General features: G+C 40.8%; 1 protein-coding gene across 6 annotated transcripts in view; it reads right to left on the reverse strand.

Moving 5' to 3' along the window:
* ARHGAP28 (Rho GTPase activating protein 28) overlaps positions 1-25,067 on the reverse strand; it is a 141,221-nt gene that overhangs the window by 63,344 nt on the left and 52,810 nt on the right. The window lies entirely within an intron of this gene.

The following is a 25,067-nucleotide window of genomic DNA, read 5'->3' on the forward strand; positions in this document are numbered from 1 at the left end:
ATATGAAATCAACACAGGTTATCAAGACAGCTATTGCTTCCTATATTATTTTTACGCTGTTAAGTCTTTCCCTTTTGCATCAAGACCAATACTGAAAACCATTAGCAAATTCATAGAATTATAAGACATCTACTTCTTGAAACCATAATCGATTACCACTGCTCACAAAGCCTACTTCCCTCTATACATTGTTCAGAAAAGATATATAGATGCCCGAAACTTTCTCTAGTTACAGATTTTTTGGGGGGAGAAGGAAATGGCAACCCACTTCAGTATTCTTACCTGGAAAATCCCATGGACAGAGGACCCTGACGGGCTACCAAAACTAAGAGATTTTTTTAGGTTTATTCTTTAAAAATGAGTATGACTGACATAAAAAATTTACAGTCTTAACAGAAGACACAGACTAAGTTTTTAAAATTTATAAGATGGTATATTATAAGGATAAAAGTTTAAGTAATACACAATTTATAAAGCAGAAACTGAAGGTCTTTCCCATCTGTATCACATCATATTGTTCTACGAGATGCTTTGTTTTTGCACCACTCAAAATCATGTCATAGATATCTTTTCCATGCCAACACAGACATACCATCTCAATGGCTGCATGGAACAGAATAATTTATCTTAGAAATTAAGCAAACATGCAGATATACCTCAGCACTGCAAATATGTGAAGAAGTGAGAAATCTGGGAACTATTAAGTAAATCTTAGAAGATAAGGAACATATGTATTTAGGATTAACAAGGACTGTTTTCATTTACTACAGTTTCTTACTCATGCAAAGGGAATACTGGTGGAATCTCAAAGAGATCATCATAAACTGCTGAGAGCAGGGCGATTAGATGTGCAATGCAGGTCATGAACATCTGCGTAACACACTGGTCTCATCTGAGACAACCCACCCCAAAAATCCTTTAATTGCAACGGTCAACTGTTTTTTTTGGCAAAGAAGTCAGACAGCATTTTTGGGATAAGCACATTTGGAAGGGTTCTTGCTTGTTTGGTGAGGGATCCGAATACTTCCCCTTCACCCCAGGGTAGAGTAGGGACCGTGACCTTCCAGTCCTGAAGTATTACATAACTGCAACGTTCCGGCTCATCCAACACTTTGAGGAGACTTACAGCTTCATACCTCACCATATTAGGATAAACAGAGCTTCAGCTTCATCAGCTGTTTGTAATTTTTTACTCCAAAACAATACCAGGAAAACATTATATGGAAAACAGAATGAGACCGTTACACAGCGTTATATAGCAACTTATGTTGGGAAAACACCATGAGGTTTAAAATTAGATTTTCAGTGGATGGTTAATTACCATAAAGTCAAAGTGCCATTAATAAAAAAAAAAATTATTCCATTTCTCCTCCATTATCTTTTAAGAAATACCTTATATAACTATCTGCCTTGAGTTAGTATTTTACATCAGAACGTAACTAACATGTGAGTGTAATTCTCCCTTCATTCCTTATCATACCACTATTGCCATATATGTTACTTCTTCACGTTTATATCCCACAATAGTTATTATAAAATCCTTCTAGTATTTGTCAATCATTTATGAAAATGGTAAGTGAAAATAACTTTTTGTCATCTTTTAAAAACACTGACTTAAAAAATGCTGAACTTTATCAAGCTCACATAAATCAAAAAAAGTCAACAATTTTTAAAAAGTTAAACAAGTAGACTTTTACGTTTATCCTTTCTGATTTGCTCCATCCTTCCTACAAGGCAATGTAGCTATAACAGATCACTCTAATCGGTTTTGCCAACCTCCTCTGGTATTTCTTCAACATTTCTTGTACTATGGATATGCTGGCAACAAATTCCCTCATGTTTCTTTCTGATTGTGTCTTTCATTCACTTTCATCTTGGATTAATACGTTTGCTGGGCACAGGACTCTAGGCTGGCAGTTTTTATTGTCTTTATAATCCTTTTAAAGCTGTCATTTCATGTTATCTGTATTCTTGATTCTGATGAAAAATCATTTATAATCCTTATTGATATTCTTCTAAGTATAATGTTTTTCCTCTCTAACTGCTTTTAATACATTTTTTTTCCTTTAGCTTTTGTTTTTAGAAGCTTAATTATGAAATGCCTAGATTGTGATTTTATTTTTATTTATTCTGTATTGTGGCTCAGTTGGTAAAGAATCCACCTGCAATGCGGGAGACCTGGGTTCAGTCCCTGGGTTGGGAGGATCCCCTGGAGATGGGAAAGGCTTCCCACTCCAGTATTCTGGCCTGGAGAATTCCACGGACTATACAGTCCATGGGGTCGCAAAGAGTCGGACATGACTGAGCGACTTTCACTATTTTGCTTGAGGTTTGCTGAGCTTCTTGAATCTATGGGTAGATGTGTTTCATCAGTTTTGGGGTAGTCCTATCCATTTTTTCTTCAAATATGTTTTCTGTCCAAATTTCTCTCTCTTCTTCTGGAACTCCAATAACAACCATCTGACGTTGTCCCAAGTGTCCTTCACAACATGCTTCACTTCTCCCCAGCCCTCGCACTTTGTGCTTCAGTTTAGAGAATCTCTACTACCCTGTCTTCACTTTTTCTTCTACGTGTCCGGTCCTTATTACGTCCACCCAGTGAACACTTCAATTCTGATACTGCATTTTTTCATATCAAGAATGTCCAATTGGTTCTTTTTAAAGGTTCTATTTCTCTGTTGACATTATTCACCCTTTACCCATTTTGTCTCTCTTCTGTAACATATTTATTGTTGTCATTTAAAAGTTGTCTCAGCGCCAACATCGCTGCTGTCAGTGCATCTGCTAATATTGATCAAAAAACAGTCAATTGCTTATGGGTTATGTCCTCCGGTTCATTTACAAATCTCACAATTATTTTGTCGTATGGCACACATTATGTTTTATAGAACTCTAGGACACAGGAATAAATAGTAAGATCCCCAAGAAGAGCAAGCCTTCTGTCTGGTGGCTGAAATGAGGTACAGATCACTCCAATCCATTAAGGAGCTGAAGTGGGTCTGAGCTGAGTTGCAATTTTAACCAGTTTTAGGTTACCGCTGGTTCCAAATGCTTTGAGGAGGAGATTTGTCCTGTGTGTATTACAGGTCCCTCTCTCAAGAGGGCTTTAGGATAAACACCACAGGATTACAGGAATTGCTGTCTACTTTAGAGCCTTTATGAGCAAAAACCCAAGGGAGAGAGTTGTCAGACGTGGAGAACCAGCTCTGCAATTTAGGCTTCGACAGATTCCGGCCTCCATGGTGTCTCCTCTCCCCGTAAAGCCCCTCTGTTGGGCAGATGTCATCGTCTGCTCAGCAGTGCAGAGACTCAGGGCGAGACACACACAAAGGAAGGAAGTGACTTCTGGGCTTTGCTCACTAGGAAGATCTCTTCCCTCCTGGAACTGAGCTCCCTTAGACTTCTTTGTGTTCAGAGCTCTCTCCACTATAGCTCTTAAAACATATGATTTTACATGCATCCTCTCTTCTGTCCTTGCAACAGTGAGAAAGATAATCAGCCATAACCTAGTGTTCATTCTAACTGGAAGCGGCACTCCCACAGAACACTGCAAAACACATCAGGGATTTTTCAAATGTTGCATTTGTTAATGAACCGCTTGTTCTGTCCAGTCACAACTTCAGTTGTTTTTAGTGTAGTCCACAGAGCATTTATAAGACATACTTCTTGCTAAGAAATCCTTACTCTGTGGCTTTTACTATTTCTAATTTTATAAAGAATTTCACACAGAACAATTTACTGTCACACACATTCCATCATTTGACCCTTATCTGAACGCCATGAAGTAGTCAAGGCAAGTATTACATGTCTCATCATACAACAGGGACAGGTTATGGAGAGTAAAGTGAAGACACAGTAACGTCCCACCACAAATACCACAAAATGCAAATTCTTGCCTCTGACTTTGAGGCCAGCATTTCTGTCCCCAGCTGTCTGATCCATCTCACCTTCTATCGCTCTCCCCTGGCATTAGCACCAGGCCTGTCATCTCTTCTCAGTTCCTCTAAAACAGTCAAGGTGTTCCTGCTCTTAGGGAATTTTCTCTTACTGTTTTTTTCTGCCAGGAACATTCTGTGTCTTTCCACAGCAAGATGCTTCTCGTCACTCAGCTCCTAATGTAAATGTTACCTCCTCAGGACGATTTAGAGAAAAACTCTAAAGCCTAGTGAGTTCAGGTTTGAATGTGGACTCTGCCACTTCCTAGAGCAAGCTCTCAACCTTGAGCAAGCTGCTGAGCCTCTGAGCCTCCATTTCCTAATCTGTAAAATGGAATATGAATCACATACATGCTCTGCATTATTATGAGGATTAACTGAGTACATATATGTAAATACATGGCACATACTAATCCCACATGCTATTACTATAATTTAGCTAACTTATTAGCATTCCTATGGCTAGGTATATGGTCAGGCTATAAAAGGCACTAAAATGTTACTAAGAATACAATTAAATAAATAAAACTGCACTTAATCAGAACTCATCTCTGATCCAACCCCATTCCCAAGCCTGGTTTCTCCAACTCCCTTAGGTCAGAGTGACCACCTGAAACAATTCTGGCCAAGTCACATAAGAAAAGTCTCTTTCCACGGTTTCAGCGTAATCTTTTGTTTTCCTGATTTCACTGCTATCCTTTTCTCTTCCTTCTTCTTTACTGGAATGTAGACAAGACGACTAGTGCTTCAGCAGCCATCTTGCAACCATGAGAAAAAGGTTATGAAATTGCACTAATCAGCCTTGATATTACTGAATCTCAGAAATAACCCCAGAGGCTGCCTATTCTCTAGACTTCCAACAATGTGAGAAAAAATAAACTATTTTGAAAAACTACTCTATGTTGTTGTCATTACTATTTGCAGTCCAAATGATTCCTAACTGATATAAGTAGAAGAAATACTTTAATGAGTAATTTGGGGTGGGGTGAGATGAGACACCACCTCCACCCCACTCAGGGGAATATTCAAGTAAGATTAGTCAGTCAGTAATGTGCCTCCTAAAGGAAAGTGGGATCTAATATAATGATTTTCCACTTTCAGTTCAGATCAGTTCAGTTCAGTCACTCAGTCGTGCCCGACTCTTTGCGACCCCATGAACTGCAGCAAGCCAGGCTTCCCTGTCCATCACCAACTTCCAGAACCTACCCAAACTCATGTCCATTGAGTCGGTGATGCCATCCAGCCATCTCACCCTCTGTCATCCCCTTCTCCTCCTGCCTCAATCTTTCTCAGCGTCAGGGTCTTTTCAAATGAGTCAGCTCTTCACATCAGGTGGCCAAAGTATTGGAGTTTCAGCATCAACCTCAGTCCTTCCAATGAACACCCAGGACTGATCTCCTTTAGGATGGACTGGTTGGATCTCCTTGCAGTCCAAAGGACTCTTAAGAGTCTTCTCCAACATCACAGTTCAAAACCATTAATTCTTCAGCACTCAGCTTTCTTTATAGTCCAACTGTCACATCCATACATGACTACTGGAAAAACCATAACTTTGACTAGACGAACCTTTGTTGGCAAAGTAATGTCTCTGCTTTTTAATATGCTGTCTAGGTTGGTCATAACTTTCATTCCAAGGAGTAAGCATCTTCTAATTCCATGGCTACAATCACCATCTGCAGTGATTTTGGTGCCCAGAAAAATAAAGTCTGACACTGTTTTCACTGTTTCCCCATCAATTTGCCATGAAGTGATGGGACTGGATGCCATGATCTTCGTTTTCTGAATGTTGAGCTTTAAGCCAACTTTTTCACTCTCCTCTTTTACTTTCATCAAGAGGCTTTTTAGTTCCTCTTCACTTTCTGCCATAAGGATGGTGTCATCTGCATATCTGAGGTTATTGATATTTCTCCTGGCAATCTTGATTCCGGCTTGTGCTTCATCCAGCCCAGCGTTTCTCATGATGTACTCTGCACTTAAGTTAAATAAGCAGGGTGACAATATACAGCCTTGACGAACTCCTTTTCCTATTTGGACCTGGTCTGTTTTCCACTTTAAGGGTAGCCAAATTATAAGCCTAACCTCATGTCTTGGTCTGGTCTTGATCAGTGCAGTCAGTCACGTACGACTTTCTGTGACCCTATGGACTATAGCCCACCAGCTTCCTCTGTCCATGGGATTCTCCAGGCAAGAAGACTGGAGTGGGTAGCCATTCCCTTCTCCAAGGGATCTGCCCAACCCAGGGGTCAAACCCATGTCTCTTGTGTCTCCTGCATTGGCAGGTGGATTCTTTATCACTAGCCACACCTGGAAAGCCCCAGTACACGGTAGAGTTAAACTTCAATCTTGCTGTAGATATCCCTGCCTAGATATACAGGGAATATGTCTATGTTGCTCTCAATTCAAACATAATCCAAGAGATTTTAGGCAGAATGTCTCAAAAGCAAAGATTTCCCCTTCTCTCTCTGAAAGAAGAGGACTGAATTCCCCTTCATCACGGTCACTGAGTGATGCTGGTATGGCACAGCCTGGCCATCTTGAGAAATCATCTTGGATGCTGACCATGCCGGGGCCTGTGCAGCAGGGCTCCTGCAAGAGAAACCTCTCACTCTCTGGGACAGACGCTGGGCACAGCCAGGGTCATGCAGCTGTCTGCCCTCTCAGCTTCCTGGGGAGGCCACCCAGGATGATAAAGACAGAGGATAAATACCTTGTTTTCAGGCTCTGGCTTCTCAATATCCTTGGATTCTAACATGCTTATAAACAAGCTCAACTTGGATGCCTTGGAGAAAGCACTTGAAAGGCAATGGTGATAAAAAGAAGCTATGGTTTCAGATTAACAGGAGCGAGAGCACAGAGGAGATGCCCGCTCTTTCTCTGGCCCCCAACTCGGTCTCTCACTATCATTCTGGCAGCCTCTCCTTCGCCGCCTGCCAGCCCCGTTTTCTGTTCTGTTCCCACCTTCCTCTGCTCTCTGAGAGGAGTGAGGAGAAAGCTGATGAAGCCTTTCCCTCAGAAGGTAAACAGGTCTGCCTGAACCTCCCTGTTGGCAGTACGAGATACAGAAAAATGTGTTTGTAGATTAGGGGAGGCTTAAAACAGCAAACAAATCTCAGTCACTCAGCATGGAATATTTGAAATGGTTTTGCAAGCTAGAATTCTTTTTTAACCAACTGAGGTGCAGAGCAGCAATTAAATTCTTATGCAGCTATATATCACTTTTGAGCACAGGCACTGGGCTAGAAATGGGAAAAGTGACAATGAGGAAATAACTTCCAACGATTACACGCTGCACCCCAGTGTTTATGAAGCAAGGGACTCAAATGGGGCCACAGTAGGGAATGGGGGGTGGGAAAGGAGGAATGAACACATGGAATACAGAGGGTCTGCGGGCAAGGAAACTGTTTCGTATGACACTGTGTTGTTGTAGTTGGTGTTCAGTAGATAAATCGTGTCCGACTCTTTGCGACCCCATGGGCTGTAGCCCACCAGGCTCCTCTGTCCACAGAATTCTCCAGGCAAGGATACTAAAGTGGGCTGCCATTTCCTTTTACAGGGGATCTTCCCAACCTAGGGATCGAACCTGTGTCTCCAGCATTGGCAGGTGGATTCTCTACCACTGACCCACCAGGAAAGCCCATACACTTGTCCAAACCCAGAGAATGTAAACTATGGACTTTGGGTGATTATGATGGGTCAATATTGGTTTATCAATTGTGACAGATGAGCCACTCTGGTGGCGGTGCTGTTCACGGGGGAGGCTGGGCATGTGAGGGGGGCAAGAAGTGTATGGGAAATCTCTGGTACTTCCCCATAATTTTGCTGTAAAACTAAAACTGCTCTAAAAAGATAACATCCTTTTTTAAAGTACTTGGGAATTTCAAAGTAAAGGCAAACTTCAGAAAAAGCAAAAAGAATCAAATTTTCAAAAAGGTCCACGGGTTTAGAAAGAAGGAAAGCTATTTCTATGAAAAGTCACTGGTTGTTCTGAGCAAAGGATAACAATCACAGATGGGAACTGTCATATCTGCTCAAACAATAATCATCTAAACAAGAGACAAGCTGAAATGTGTGCTGTGCAGGCAGAGGAAACCACCGCAGGTGAGTGTCCTATTTTGTTTTAAAACTAATATGCAGTTTATGAGTTTGAGGTATATATTGATGTTGAGGTATATACTGATTTTGGTGAAGCTCACTCAATCACACAAGTGACTTCTATCATATTATCTATGAGGATAAGCTACAATTATGAGTGAATAGTTTGGTGATACCTAATCATCCCTCAGAGGCTCTTTTTTTTTTTATTATTAAATTAGGAGATGTTCAGGAAAGACTGTAAAACAGAATGCAAGCAGAAAGCAGCTCTCCCACGTTCTCTAATAGAAATCTATCCTTTATCCATTCAGCGACGTGTCACCACAAGTCTCCTTTGTGCTTCTCAGATTACTATTCTTCATGTAACCTGGGTAAATAAACTTTAAAGGCTGTATTTTTACATCAAGAGTAAGCTACATACATGCAGATGGTACCACTCTAATGGCAGAAAGTGAAGAGGAACCCTCTTGATGAGGGTGAAAGAGAAGAGTGAAAAAGCTATCTTGAAATGCAACATGAAAAAAATACTAAGATCATGGCATCTGGTCCCATCACTTCATGGCAAATAGATGGGGAAAAAGTGGAAGCAATGACAGATTTTATTTTCTTGGGCTCCAAAATCACTGCAGACAGTGACTGCAGCCCTGAAATTAAAAAACACTTGCTTCTTGGCAGGAAAGCAATGACAAATCTAGACAGGGTATTAAAAAACAGAGACATCACTTTGCTGACAAAGGTCCGGCTGAGGCTGAAGCTCCAATACTTCGGCCATCTGATACGAAGAGCCAACTCATTGGAAAAGACCCTGCGTAGGGGAAATTATGTCCCTAGTCAAAGTTTTCATTAAAGAACAAGAGGAGAAGAGGGCAACAGAGGATAAGATGGTTGGGTAGCATCACAGACTCAATGGACATGAATTTGAGCAAACTTTGGGGACAGAAGAAGACAGAGGAGCCTGGCATGCTGCAGTCCATGGGGTCACAAAGAGTTGGACACAACTTAGCAACCGAACAATAACAACAAAGCTACAGAAACCATGTATCTTTTAGTACCAAACTGCAGAACTGCAGTGTACACTTTATTACATACTTTTGAGGAGCCTGCTGTGGCTGTATTGCTATGTCTGACTTTCAAAGTGATTAAACAGATGAGCCCCCCATTCTGGTGTCCTCTGAGGGTCTGCCTTTGTTTTCCAGCTCCCTGTGTGCCTCTCTGTGCTGTGATGATTTGCTGGAACACAACTGGCGACCTCTGTTTCCCCCACATCTCTGGTCTCTGTTTACTGTCATTATTACCCAGTCACTGACACTCAGCCATGAAAGGAGAAAATTATTCTACAGCCTCCTTGTGCTGTTTTCCAATTTCTTTTGTCCATTGCCTCTCTCTAGCGCCAAAAGTTCAATAATACCAGGACAGAGGCACACACAGGATCTCTGGGATTATCAGGCAGTCTCTCTGGCTGGTGTCCCACCCAGTCATTCTCCACGTGGATGGGCCTTAAAGAGCTCTATGGTTCCTCCTGACAAGGCTTTCCTTGAAGTGGAACTGGCCTTCTTTCTCGTGGGGCCCTGGAACCAGCTCAGCTTTAACCTGTTTGGTATAGAATGGAAAGCAGAACAGAAATCCAATGTATTACATTCTGATGGGAGTGACTGGCCTCTGGATAAATAATTACTCACATTCTTAGATTTCTCTCCTTTCACAGTATACTTTTCTACACTCAGACTCACATCATGATGGCTTTCATGCCACAAGGTCCATTTGAACAACTACTGTTTTGTGTTCCACTTGTTTTCACTGTCTAACTTTAAGATGACTCTTTTCTAACTTCCCTACAAACAGCTTTGAATTGGAGAGGCGTTAGTAGGGTTTCCAATGAAACAGAGGATCCAAGGATTTGAGAGCTGAGAGGAATCTGAGAAATGCCAATAAAACACCACATTTTATAGATAAGAAAAATGAAGCTCAGTGAGCTCAAGTAACTTCTCCAAAATCACACAGCTAATTACTGAGAACTACAAGGACAGGGAAGCATGGTGTGCTTCATGGGGTTGCAAAGAGCCAGACACGACTTTGCGACAAAACAACAAGAACTACACACCTGGCCTCCTGATGCCTCATTTCATGCTCCTTCCCCCCTGACCATCAGTCTACTAATTCATTTACACTTTATTCTTTACTCACTCACCAAACAAATTAAAACAAAATAAAGCTGCACACTTTCACACTGGAGATTATCCTCTGTGTCCCCTTAATGTATTCCTGAAACAGCACATGATAAAATAGGTGGATTATATTTTTATCATAAAAATGTTGGAAATTATGTCCCTAGTCAAAGTTTTCATTAAAGAACAAATAGACCTATATGCAAAAGTGTCCCACAAAATAAAGATTAAAAAAAAAAAAAGGCAAGTTTCTCTAAAAGTTCACTAATAATATTGACAAGTATAGCAGACCAAATACACTAAGATGTATATAAAATATCGACAGTTAACACACATTAAATACATCTGCTATATAGCCAATAGAAAAGGGATATATTAGCAGTATTAAACATGTCACATTTTAAATCATCTATTGGTTGGTATATTAGAATACATTAGACTTTATTGAAGAGAGTCAATAATTTATTCTATTTTAAAACTATCCAAGGAAGTAGAAGCTAAGACTCCCGTTTAACTCAGATTTCCTCATGGCATGTAGAGACAATTTCCGAGTACCCTAGCCAGGTTGAGCTACAATAAATTCTACAGTCACACTTTTATCATGATCACCATTAGCAATCATCACCACTGTCATCCAGCTGAAGGCATTTTGGATTAGCTCTCTACCTCATCCTGTCCAATTTACTCAAGACACTGTTCATCATCAGATAAATTCCTTGAGCAGATCCAAGAGCCAGCAGTCAGAGCACTTCACACTCTCTAAACGCTGTAAAAACAACTGTCAGGACAAGGGTCCTCAGAGCCCTCTCACAGGATGACAGGCACAGGCCTGTAACCTGAATGCCCACGTTAAACATGAGCTCTGGAAACACAAGAGCTGTTGTCGTCTCACTTCCATACTGGCTGGCTTGTGGTGAGCTTCATGTGGTGGGGCTCTCGTAGCCAATATCTCTGAAGCTCCCCCGGCACTGGCGATGAAGGCCCTCAGCAGTTCAGTATCTAATCCCTGACAGCAGACAAGGCAACTACACGTCCTCGATCAATACTTCAGGCCACTGGGGTTGGACAGGGATTTCAACATCCGTCATCTTAACCAGGTGAAGCTTTTCCCTTCCAAGAGGAGTACACCAGCCAGGAAGCTTTCCCTCCTTGAAGGCTTACTATTCACTCACTTTCTAAGAACATTACCTTCTTTCTTTACCACTGACTGGGATTAATTATGATAGTCAATAATCTCCTGAACAGACTCTGTTATGAGCAAATCCACCGAGCTTTCATCCCCTTAAAAAAAATTACAAATGACACAAAGGAATTAGGTCTTGCATTTCACTGTATCTACTTTCATTTCTTTTAAAAAGAAGCTGCCACTTAATATTTTGGCTTTTATTTTCTTTGTTGAATGGGCAAGAGAGTTTTCATTTCTGCTTCCAATTTCCATGCAAAAGCTCTTGTGTGTGTGTGCGTGCGTGTGTGTGTGTGTGTAGTCTCTCAGTTGCGTCCAACTCTTCACAACCCCATGGACTATACTTGTAACCCACTAGGCTCCTCCGTCCATGAGATTCTCCAGGCAAGAATACTGGAGTGGGTAGTCATTCCCTTCTCCAGAGGATCTTTCTGACTCAGGGATGGAACCCAGGTCTCCTGCATTACAGGTGGATTTTTTACTGAGCCACCAGGGAAGCCCTGCAAAACTCTTACAATAAAGCAAAAATTACTCAGCTTTTGCTTAATAGGTTATTTGTATTTCAGAAGAGCTATAAAATTGAAGTCTACCAGGGTACCTCCTGTCCCATAAAGCATCTATGTATGGACTCAAAAAAGGCTATCTTCTCAGGGGAAAGTGGTTTGCCTAACGGAGGAAGGCTGAACCCCCGCCTCACTTGATCCCTAAACTTTCTTATTCAATAAACAACTGATACAACTCTATTTATTATCTGAAGTCTATTTAATCTCTGAAGTCTATTAAATGACTCACACTTTCCCATTTGTTTCCAGTATAGAATTCTTTGAGGAAAATGCCTGTGTCCACTCAAACTTTTAAAATCATAAATTCAACAAAAATATTAGCTTTCTTAAGAGTTTCTAAATGTGGACTTACATTAATTCATTGAGGAAAAATGAATTAATTATGGGTACGGTTGTGAGTATTAGTTATAGTTAATAGGACTTGGACATGGATTTGAAGCTTCAATACTTTAAGATGTCAATTCTCCTCAAATTGATCTATAGACTTACTGCAATCTCAATCAAAATTAAAGTCAGATTTCTCTGTAGAAATTGACAGGCTTTCTAAAGTTCACATGGAAATACAGAAAACCTAAAATAGCCAAAAGAACTATGGGAAAAGGGAAAGCAGAACACTTGTTACCTAAATTCAAGATCTGTAGAACTACAGTGAAAGCAACATAGCATTATCATCAAATAGGCACACAGATCAATGAAACAGAACAGAGTCCAAAAACAAACCCACAAACATAATGTCCATCCATTTTCAGCAATGGTGCAGAGGGATTCAACAGGGAGAGAATAATTTTTTCAACAAATAGTGCTGGAACAAACAAGAACCATAATCAAAACAAAATATAAATAAAAACAAAAACAGAAACAACTTTTACGCTATATACAAAAAATTAACTTAAAATGGGTCATAGAGCTAAATGGAAACCCCAAAGTTTTAGAAACCTTTATGCTTCTAGAAGAAAACATAAGAGAAAACCTTTGTGACTTGGGTTAGATGAAGATTTCAAAGAGGTCACAAAAAGCATGATTCATAAAATAAAACTGGAGTTAAAATGTGCTCTTCAACTATACCACTAAAAAAAGAGAATAAAAAGATATACACAACAAGAAAATATTTGCAAATCACATGTCTGATAAGGTACTTGCATCAAGAATATTTAAAGATTTTCAAAATTCATTAATAATAATAAACAACTGAATTTTTCAACTAGGGTAAAGATTTGAACACTTTACCAAAAAAGGAAATTTTACACAACATTAAGAGAAAAATGAGATTTTATTTTCTCCCCCAAATATCCTCTCCCATCCAGGCTGCCACATCACAATAGGCTGAGTTCCATATGCTATACAATAGGTCCTTGTTGGTGATCCATTTTAAATATAGTAGTGTGTACATGACCCATCCCAAACTCCCTAATTTTCCCCCGCAACCATAAGTTCATTCTCTAAGTCTGTGAGTCTCTGTTTTGTAAGTTCATTTGTATCACTTCTTTTTCCACATACAAGGGATGTCATATATTTCTCCTTCTCTGTCGGACTTACTTCACCCAGTGTGACACTCTCTAGGTCCATCTATGTTGCTGCAAAGGGAAAATGAGATGTTTTACAGACTGACTGACATAATACTATCTCTGATAGTGTCTGATATTGTCCCTGATCTTACCAGATGAAAACTATCTGCCAACATATGCCACTTCCTTTCTTGGGTTACACGGACTTGAAGATAGGACTCACTTCAACTATTAGATTTTAAACGTGAAATCAAAAATTATATCAGATTTATCTTGACATCCCTCAGTCTTTCATCTATCACAGGTCCTGGCATGATGCCTGCTTCACTGATGGAAACAGTAAATGCATCTAGGCAGATGAATGGTGGGCATGCATGGAAATCTTTTTGTAAGCGAATGTTTTATTAAACACATTGCAGAAAATTATTTCATAAGTATCATTTTATAATTTATGTGTTCTAGAAAATTTTGAATTTCATTAAGGAAAATAAGTACCTGTCTTCTTCTTCCTTCCAAATTTAAAGCTTTTCCTTTGAACTCAAGGTTGCATTAAAAAAAAAAAAAGTTTTTTAAAAACCATTATCTGAAGTGAATCACTATTTTCTAATTTCCTTTCTCTCGCAGACCTCCAGGTTGTAGAAATCGGTTCCAGGCAGTGCCAGCTACTGAGAGATAACAAAGCTATGCTATTATGGAAGCAAAGAGGAAACAGAAGGCTTGGGAGAGGGAGGGGAGGAAAGACCACATGAACTTCATGGAAATCCAGAGTCCCTGCATGGCATGTATCGTCCCAGAGACCGGTGCCAGGAGGGTTCTGGCCTCAGCTGACATCCTGAAGAAAGGCAGACGCCTGGGCCACGAAAACCTCCGGAAGGCAGGCATCTGTGTCGACGGCCATCTTTTCTCTCCCAGTCTCAAAGCAACAGAGAACAAACTCCAAAAGCATCAGAGTGATCTGGGTTTTCCCACGTCTAAAGTGTTGCTTCAGGTGGGCCACAGTGATGCCAAAGGAAAATTAAAGGCTGTCTTCCACAAAGCAGGATGGATTTTGAAAGTGGATATAGGTGACCTCAGAATGCCAGGCTTACTTGACGCCGGAACAGTAACGAGCAGGCAAGGACCAACTGAGCCCTAGAGTCTGTTCACCTCCAGTGAATATTAACCAGACACAGACATATAGATACTACCCCACTCTGGTAAACTCTGAAGTCTGCCTCAATAAACCTTATTTTATTACCATCATCAGTTTCCGGAGCTCCGCACCAAACAGACACCCTGGCTAATGCTCGGTTTTCATTTTCCATTTGTTATTTGTTAAACTTGTAACTCTGAATGAAGCATGAAATCACAGAAGTGTGTGTGTGTATGTGCATATGTGAAAAGGAGAAGCACAAAGTGGCAATTTTAGACTAACTTTCCTAGGGCTTTGCTTCTTTAAATCACTAAAAGTCTGATAGGGCTTCATTAAAAAGGTTAACTTGCCCATCTCATTTGTTAAGACCTACAGGATATTGTGATGAGGTGTTTTGGAAAGTGACAACAAAGTTGAAATAAATAGAATTCAGAGGGGAAAAAGAGACAAATTAATTATTTTAAAAGTGCAGAGAACTGACTGCTACTGAATTTCTTAGCCTGTGTGACCACCTAACTTTTCTAAAGAAAATGACTAACATGTTGTTATGAGGAAATGTTGTACTCAAATAAGTGGCTATTGATTTAGAATGAGGATAATGTGAGCATCTTTGAAGGAAATAGCAGGAAGCTTTTAGAAAAGGAGAGATTCACCCATAAAAAAGAAAAAAATAATGCCATTTGCACCACCATGGATGGACCTAGAGATTATCATACTAAGAAAGTCAGAGAATGACAAATATCATATGACATCACTTATAAGTGAAACCTAAAATATGACACAGAAATGGACTCACAGACATAGAAACCAACTGTTACCAAAGTGGAAAGGGAGGGGGGGTACACTGGGAGACTACATTTAGCAGATATACACTACTATATATAAAATAGATAAATAATAAGATCCTACTGTGTAGCACAGAGAACTATATTCAATATCCTGTGATAAACCATAATGAAAGAGAATATGAAAATGAATATATGTATATATAATTGAATCATTTTGCTATAACAAAAAACTAACACATTGTAATCAACTATACTTCAATTAAAAAAAAAGAAAAAAGTAAAGAGACTGATCTTTAAGAGAGGGGCCAAGGAGACTAAGCAAAACTGCCAATGAGGCAGGAAGGTGGGGTTCAGTTCAGTTCAGTCGCTCAGTCGTGCCCGACTCTTTGCGACCCCATGGACTGTAGCACGCCAGGCCTCCCAGTCCATCACTGACTCCCAGAGTTTATTCAAACTCATGTCCATCGAGTCAGTGATGCCATCCAACCATCTCATCCTCTGTTGTCCTCTTCTCCTCCTGCCTTCAGTCTTTCCCAGCATCAAGGTCTTTTCCAATGAGTCAGCTCTTCGCATCAGTGGCCAAAGTATTGGAGTTTCAGCTTCAGCATCAGTCCTTCCAATGAATATTCAGGACTGATTTCCTTTATGATTGACTGATTGGATCTGCTTGCAGTCCAAGGGACTCTCAAGAGTCTTCTCCAACACCACAGTTCAAAAGCATCAATTCTTCAGCGCTCAGCTTTCTTTATAGTCCAACTCTCACATCCATACATGACCACTGGAAAAACCATAGCCTTGACGAGACGGACCTTTGTTGGCAAAGTAATGTCTCTGCTTTTTAATATGCTGTCTAGGTTGGTCATAATTTTTCTTCGAAGAAGCAAGCGTCTTTTAATTTCATGGCTGCAGTCACCATCTGCACTGATTTTGGAGCCCCCTAAAAAATAAAGTCTGTCACTGTTTCCCCATCTATTTGCCATGAAGTGATGGGACCAGATGCCATGATCTTCGTTTTCTGAATGTTGAGTTTTAAGCCAACTTTTTCACTCTCCTCTTTCACTTTCATCAAGAGGCTCTTTAGTTCTTCTTCACTTTCTGCCATAAGGATGGTACCATCCTTTGCATATCTGAGGTCATTGATATTTCTCCCAGCAATCTTGAGCTTGAGGCGGGGTTCAAGCTCAGCAGAATTCTGTTTTTCTCCATCAGGAATAGAACAGGAAGGTGAAGAGCTGTAATGGAGAAAGGCAATCCCACACAGTCCCGACAGTCTCTGAACAAATGCATGCGTACGTGTGCGTCTCTATGTGTACATAGATACGTGCGTGTGTGTGTGTGTACGTGCACATGTTCAGACCGCTTCCATTTAATGAGAACTTCTTTCCAGTGAGCTCCAGCCAGTAGATCTTGGCTGGCTACCACCAGGGCACGCTGCTCTTGGTATATGCGCTTCAGACTCAATAAATACTGGGAATCTCACCCTTGCATGTTCCATACATTTTGTTAAGCACTTCTACCCACCCGTTTACCTGACTGTCCCCAAACACAGGACAAGTCCGCAGGCCTTACCTGTGATAGTCCGCCTTGCACCACGAGCTATAGTGTGAATCTAGTCTTCCAATGTCACACGCGAAATGTAAGGGTGTAACTTACTTGGCTATGGTTTAAGACTTTCCCTGGAAATCCCCAAGCTGTGGCCTGTAAACCACAAGTGCTTTGGGAGGCCCAGTCTCTAAGTGTTGGGTCACCCTTCATGTAGATGGGAACCCCCCAGATGTTCCCTCTCGCCTTAAGGCTCAGGCTACACCCAGGTCACCCAGTAAGAAGGAGGTTCATTAAACCACATGTGGACAAAGGACCGCTCTACTGACACCCAGCCTCTGCCATTGTCAAGTACAGCCTGCAGTTGCATCCGTGTGGCAGTGACAGTGAATACTTGGCACAGAGGTGCTGCTATTGACCACAAAGCTGAAAGCATATACATTTGACTTTTTACAGGAAATGCGCTGCTGACCCCTGGCCAACAGCAAAAGAACACGTGCTGGGTGCAGGCTGCAGCTGTGTGCCACCTTAGACAGTGGAGAGATACCCCTCCCTCCCCCAGCTTAAGAGAGCAGACCGCTTCCTGGGGAACCGGGGCTGTGGATGCATCCCCACCCCCCGACTTCTCCCCACAGGCATCAGCTGTGCCCTCCTGACATACTGAGATGCTCTAACGCCTGACTCTCCTCGCTGGACCTCAGGAAGAATGGGAGGCCCCGCTAAAACTCGCCTGTGCTTTTTTCATACTCTGAATTGGAATCTTTGTATAAAGGTCCACTCATCTAGAAAGAAAAGTGCTCTAAGTTTCAGTCTTGGATTTAGAAAATTAGTTTTTAATAACCCAAATGTGCAGGAAAATACTCCAATGGCAATCTGGGAAAATAAAATATCAATGCTTCAGTTGATTTCTCCAGAAAGCCTGTTTAAACCTGTTTAATCTTCCTTGATATATCCAGGAAAAGCCATAATTGAAAAATTCAGTCATGTGACATCAGAATTCAGAGGCTTGAATTCTTCTGTTGAATGAGCAAAAAGCAAGGTCTATAAAGAAAGACTTTAGCCCTTAAAGTGAACCTAAAGAATGTACAAGAAGATTGAAAACCGTGAATTTTCAATATCACAAGTTAAGGAAGACAATGACTCTAAAACAAAAGCAAAGGATCAAGCTCTTCCTGGCAGGGCTGGTTAGTTCCAAGACCTTTCCGCAATTCACAGGACTGCTGCCTCATTTTCCTATTACAGCTGAAGGCCCATGAGTCAGTTTTTAAGAGTGACATTTTTTTCTCGTGTTTGAAGACAGGCAAAAACATCAAGCAAAAACCCCTGCAATTTACTTACCACATTACAAAGCAAAAAAGATGGATTCTAACAAAACTTGCTGGTCTATTATGATACTTAGTTTGTGGGGAGGGTCCAAGGGGTTGGGAGAGAAGTAGTGATGATGTGCAGTGAGATAAACTTTAGAAAATATAGACCCAACACGGCAGTTATCTGAACACAGTCCATCTTCTGTGCATCTGTTCTGCAACATCTTAAGCTTAGGACTACACACCATTGCACATTCTCTTAAAGAGAAACATTGTTAAAGTGGAAAAACAGCTTAACACTGTTTGCTATTCAATATTTTTATTTTTCTTAACTAAATGAATAAAGAATTCATATAATTCAACATTGAAATCTACAATGGATAACTCCGCTCTCCCCTTCATACCCACTGCAGGAATGATTTAATCGAAACTTGAATCCAGGATAAACTCATAGCTGATGGGTGAGTTCAGGTGTCAAATTTGCTTTTTTTATTTGGAGGATAATTGCTTTACAATGTTGTGTTGGTTTCTGTTGTACAACAATGTGAATCAGCTATACATATACATATACCCCCTCCCTCTTGAGTCTGCCTCCCATGCCGGGCATCCATCCCATCCCTCTAGGTCATCACAGACCATTCTGTTGAGCTCCCTGTGCTATGCAGCAGCTTCCCACTAGCTTCTGCTTTACGCATGGTCGTGTCTATACGCCACTGCTACTCTCCCAATTCACCCCACCCTCTCCTGTCCCCGCTGCATCCCCGCTGTCTGTCTCTCTACTACTGCTCTACAAATAGGTTCATTGGTAACATTTTTCCAGATTCCATATCAAAACTATAGTGAGGTATCATCACCAAACAGTCAGAATAACCATCAACCAAAAATCTACAAACAATAAATGCTAAAGAGGGTTGTGGAGAAAAGGGAATCCTCCTACACTGTTGGTGGGAATGCAAATTGATACAGCCACTACAGAGAACAGTATGGAGGTTCCTTAAAACAATGAAACACCTAACTACACCATACGACCCAGCAATCCCGCTACTGGGCATATATCCTGAGAAAACCATAACTCAAACAGACACATGTACCCTAAAGTTCATCACTTAGACTGTGAATTATATTTTCTGAGCCATTCTGGATTACTCTTAACCTTCATGGATCTCCCTGAACAAACTGGAAGCCAACTTACAACCTCTACTGATGAAAGCCAACAGAGGATAACTTGCTGTCTTTTCCGTATCCTGCCCAGAAACACATGCAGGGTTTTACAAGTCACAGCGCGGCTTCACATGCAGTTGAATGAGTGAAAAAGGAGAGGACGAAAAGACACTGAAACGGTTCCCTGAAGATTGACTGCCATTCTTTATTCTCCTGCCACTCAGAACATAACCACCAGGGCCCTATGTCTAATTCTTTTTTTTTTTTTTTTTTAAACTTTACATAATTGTATTAGTTTTGCCAAATATCAAAATGAATCCGCCACAGGTATACATGTGTTCCTAATTCTTTTCTTCCACAATGTTCCTATCCATCCTAAACTTACCCATTCCCCTTGGGCATGAAAAGATAGAAGAGGAAAAACTAAACATGAAATAGAGTTAAATGTAAGAGGACCTGTGGTCTGAATAGTTAAAATAACACTTCAAAGAAATACTAGAGGAGTAAGTTTCTTCAAGTGCCCTTACTTTGAGCATAAGAAAACCTTATTATTCCCAAATGCAAATGTCTTCTATAGTCCGCCATAGTCCCATGCCAACTACGGACCTTACACTTTACAGTATTTTAGAGTTTCACATTTATCATGTCTCATATGTGTTCTAATCATGAAGAAATGGAACCTGCCAATGTTAAGTGACTTGCCCAGGGTCACAGAGCAAAGGAGAATAGTCCCCTGGGAAGAAAAAAGGAAAGCTTTGGCACCCAAATGATCACTATAAAGGCCACGCAGATCATCCAGAATAACTGAGGTGTTTCTTTCGGGATCCTCATTGTGTTCTGCTTAATATTTAAAATACAAATCTGAACCAAGTGATTATAAGCATTGGTCTGGAAGCAGCTTTAAGGAACAGATTTAGTTTGTATGTGGGCTGGATACTGCTCAATCAATCTTTGCTAAGAGGAACTGCAGTACCTGTACGTCTAATGAATTAACCCAAGAACTTACACTTCAGTGAAGAAAGAAGGAATTGGGGAAATTTATGTAGAAAGGGCAGGGGAAAACTCGATAATCATTTAAGGAGGGAAGAACCAAGAATTCTATGGAGGTCACACATCACGTTAATTCCCCTCCATCTCTTGCTTAGCCCGAACTCTTAAAGCTAAAGAATTCTAAAGACGAAGGAGGGGCGTGTGACACGGGGAACCCGTGCTTCTCGCTTGGACTCTGTCACTCCGCAGGGAGTGCCCTGGAATGCTGTGGGAGAGCTTTTTATTGTCAAAACAACTAGGGGCCTTCTGGTATTTAATCAGCAAGGCCAGGAATGCTAGGAGTCTTACGATCCAGTGGACAGTCCTGCACCAAGAAAGAACTGTCCTGCGTCACATTTGACTTTCAAATGCCCTGCTAGACAGTGATCACAGGTGAGACACCCGTTTGTAATCACTGCAACTGAATCAGTGATTCAGAGCCTGATTCAGTTTCAGACTTAATACAAAGTATTTTGCATATACAGAATTTTCCAGGAACACAACCATAATGTAAGTGGAGGGAAAACTGTACTTTGTTTTGTTCAAATATTCACCGTTCTGAAAATTCAAGTCCTATGCAGCAAGGCAGCAGGAAGCCCAGGCAGCCTGATTTCCACATGCAGGGTCCCCATCCAGCCTGACTCTGCCCATCAGAGCAGCCGTCCAACTCCTTCACAGTCCCATCTGCTTGAGTCGTGTCCCAACGTTTATGCACTGAAATACTTGTTATATAAAATATACTTTATTTTTTAATCTCACAGTTGGAGCATTATGTTGATGTTTAACATTATGTGCACAAGTTCCCTGGTGGCTCAGATGGTAAAGAATCTGCCTGCAACACAAGAGACCAGGGTTCAATCCTTGGGTCGGGAAGATTCCCCTGTAGAAAGGAATGGTGACCCACTCCAGTATTCTTGCCTGGAGAAGTCCATGGACTGAGGAGCCTGGTGGGCGACAAGAGTCCATGGAGTCACAGACAGACACACCTGAGTGACTCATGCTTGGCACTGCTTGCACAAGCAGAGCATGTTATAGGTAAGTTTCATCAGGGATGATAAATGGAACAAATCTGTCTGATGAAGTTGAAAGCCAGGGTTGTAGCCATTGTTTTTTCTCTGGAAAATCTCATTTCTGGCTTCTTGGACAAGCTATCTCCCGACCCTCCTGAGCCCCTTTCTTACTCTATTTTACTGATTCCTTTATACCCAACTCCAAGCCGCAGTGCTCTCGAGTCATCTGCACACCCCCCCCCTTTTAACTGATGTATGTCCCCTGCTTACTTTGACAGCTGTGACTAACACTTATTTGCCAAATGGCTGTATGTCTAAAATTTAAAGCACACGTTTTTGCACTTTTTCTAAAATACAGGAAACAGCATTAAAGACTTAACGTTAAGTGTTGCTTAACTCATTAATTTTACTTACGTTATATAGCCTATAAAAATGGTTAATTTATACAACTTTATGCACAAAGTTGCTAAATAGAAGGTTGTTTAAGAAAATTTGGAAGTAACCAGTTTAGGGAATGGTTTGGTATTTTTATTGTGCAACAATCCAAAAGTGATTTTTCAGCCATTAAAGTTATGCTAATGGATGTCTTTATTATAATAAGACGGCTTTTCATAGTGTTAAATGAAACATCAAGCTCTAAAATTATCTTAACTGTATAAATTATGCAGGGAAAAATGACTGGAACGAGTCCACTAATAGTGGTTATCTCTGGGCAAAGAAGTATAGATGATTTGTATTTTCCCCTTCATGGTTTTTTTTTTTCCATTATCTTCATGATTTTCCACCATGCTCAGGTTTTTCCTATAAGGAATTACTTTAAATCCTTTTCAAGCCTTGTCAACAGTGTCTGGACCATCGTCCCGTTATTTGTGACAGCCTTCCTTCCTGGGTATTTTCCCCTCTGTCCATCTTCCATGCTGCATTGAGATGAAGGTTTTCAAAGCATAGATTTGTCCCTTCCCACTAGCTCCCTAGCAGGGCAAAGGTCGAGGAGCAAATGCATAGGCATGTCATGAAAAGATCAGAGAACTGCTCTCCCAAGTCTGTTTTTTCAGCCTTGTCCCCTGCAATTCCACATCAACAAACAGAAACCTGCAAATTTTGCTTGAACACGCTGTGGACCGTGGCATTTTCTGCAAGGCTGTTTTTCTCTAACAAGAATGTCCTTTTTCTCTTTCGCTGCCAGGTCAAATAGCACATTTATCCTTTAAGACTCTATTGAAATGCCATTACAGCCTGGAGCTTTTGCCCACAGAGTTAGCAGCCACTCAAACTCTCTTCCCAAATATCGTTGTGGATGCTCAGTGTTAGCACTTATCTCTTGGTATAAGAGAGAAATGACTGCAAGAATTCCTCTTCCTGGGAAAACACTGTGTTTTAGTCATCTTTGTGTTCTAAGCCCTGATGCTGAGTTTGCGTGCAAGAGGTACTTGATGAGTGACCAAATTAATGTAAGTTGCCAAAAGCTGCAGGAAGAAAATCTTCAAGCACCTCACATACCCAGCTGGCTTGCAGGAGCTGAAGCCTAGTTTCTGACAAGACAAAAGGTAGAAGGAACCAGAATGTGTCAAAAGAAGAAAACTAAGTCAAGTTAGTTAGGAGGAAATGGCAGCTGGATCAATCAATGATTAATATAACTGGTAGAGAGTGTTAGAAAAGATGAACTAAGCTTTTACGTTAAAATAATACTTTGTGCCTATGTATTTACAATAGATGAGTCTTTGAGAGTTGTGCTTAACACTTTGGTTAAATCTGTGTCTCTGAGTAGTAAAGTAAAGCACTTACAGGAAGCACTAGGGTATCACTTTGCAAATTCAGCTTTTACAATCTTAAAGCCCAGACCGCATTCCAGATCAACTGAATCGTCAAAGGGGTGCGGCCCAGATGTCAGTATCATTATTTTTTAAAAGTTCCCACTGTTGAGGATCACTTGCATACGTGAAAACATCTTTCCTCAGCTGCAGATCACTCACAGAAGGAAGTGAATACCTTCATAATTATTTTCACTGTTAACTCATTCCTAAAAAGTGACATGCGTGCATGCTAAGTTGCTTCAGTTATGTCCACCTCTGTGCGACACTATGGACTGTAGCCTGCCAGGCTCCTCTATCTATGAGATTCTCCAGGCAAGAAATCAAGTGGGTTGCCATTTCCTTCTCCAGGGGATCTCCCCGACCCAGAATCAAACCCAGGTCTCTTATATCTCCTGCATTGGCAGGCAGGTTCTTTACGACAAGGGCCACCTGGGAAGCCTGCAAATGGTAATTTTGTTTTCAGTTTTTTTAAGGAACTTCCATACTGTTCTCCACAGTGGCTGTTTCAGTTTACATTCCCACCAACAGCGCAGGAGGGTTTCCTTTTCTCCACACCCTCTCTAGCATTTACTGTTTGTAGATTTTTGGATGATGCTCACTCTGGCGTAAGGTAATATACTTCACTGTAGTTTTGATTTGCATTTCTCTAACAATCAGTGATGTTGAGCACCCTTTCATGTGTTTGTTGGCCATCTGTGTGACTTCTTTGAAGAAATGTCTATTTAGGTCTTCTGTCCAGTTTTTGATTGGATTTTTGTGTGTGTGTGTGTGTGTGTGTGTGTGTGTGTGAGCTTCACGAGCTGTTTGTATATTTTGGAGATTAATTCTTTGTCAGGTGCTTTGTTTGGAAATATTTTCTCCCATTTTGAGGACCGTCTTTTCTTCTTGTTTATGGTTTCCTTTGCTATGCAAAAGCTTTAAAGTTCAGGTCCCATCTGTTTATGTTTGTTTTCATTTTCATTACTCTAAGAAATGGGTCGAAAAAGATCTTGCTGAAATTTGTAGCATGTAACCCAGCAATTGCATTCCTGGGCATGTACCTGGAGAAAACCATAAAACAAAAACATCCATGCATCCCAATGTTCACTACAGCACTGTTTACAAAGGACATGGAAGCCGCCTAAACGTCCATCGAAGGACGAATGATAAAAGAGATGTGGTACTTATATACAATGAAATATTACTGAGCCATGAAAGGGAACAAAATTATGCCATCTGCAGATACACAGATGGAAACAGAGACTGTCATACAGAGTGAAGTAAGCCAGAAACAGAAAACAAATACCATTTAATATTGCTTATATATGTGGAATCTAGAAAAATGAGAAAGATGAATTTATTAACAAGTAATGAGTATGTGTTGAGTGACACACCTCGTCCTCTTAAAAGAAAGGATAAATGAATGAATGGTTAAATCAATATTCATTGTCCAAAGCCGGTATTTCTTATTTTGAAAAATCATAATGGTATAAAAATGGCCCCCTCCCCATTCTGCTTGGAAAATTTGGCATCTGTGTTATTTACATGAATTATGCAGTCATGAGTGGGAGAGGTGCTTACAGGTGACAAAGGATGAGGGCCTCATTAGGAACTCCAGGGAGAACCTTATGAAAGGAGATTTAGATTCTTTAACAAGCGCTGAAATTAATTCCAAAGACAGCTTACGAGGTAATCAGTTGGTTTTTCCTTGGTGCATTTCCTTTCAGAAAAAAATCGTCTCCTTCATGTCCTTAGGGATCTGGCTGGCCATGGGCATTTGCTGCTCAGCAGCCACCTCAGTACAAACAAGACTGACTCGGCAGACTGCTGGCTGGTCCTGGGAGAGACGCTGCTATTTGTCA

Source organism: Bubalus bubalis, chromosome 22, assembly GCF_019923935.1.
Source record: "Bubalus bubalis isolate 160015118507 breed Murrah chromosome 22, NDDB_SH_1, whole genome shotgun sequence".
Classification (NCBI taxonomy): domain Eukaryota; kingdom Metazoa; phylum Chordata; class Mammalia; order Artiodactyla; family Bovidae; genus Bubalus; species Bubalus bubalis.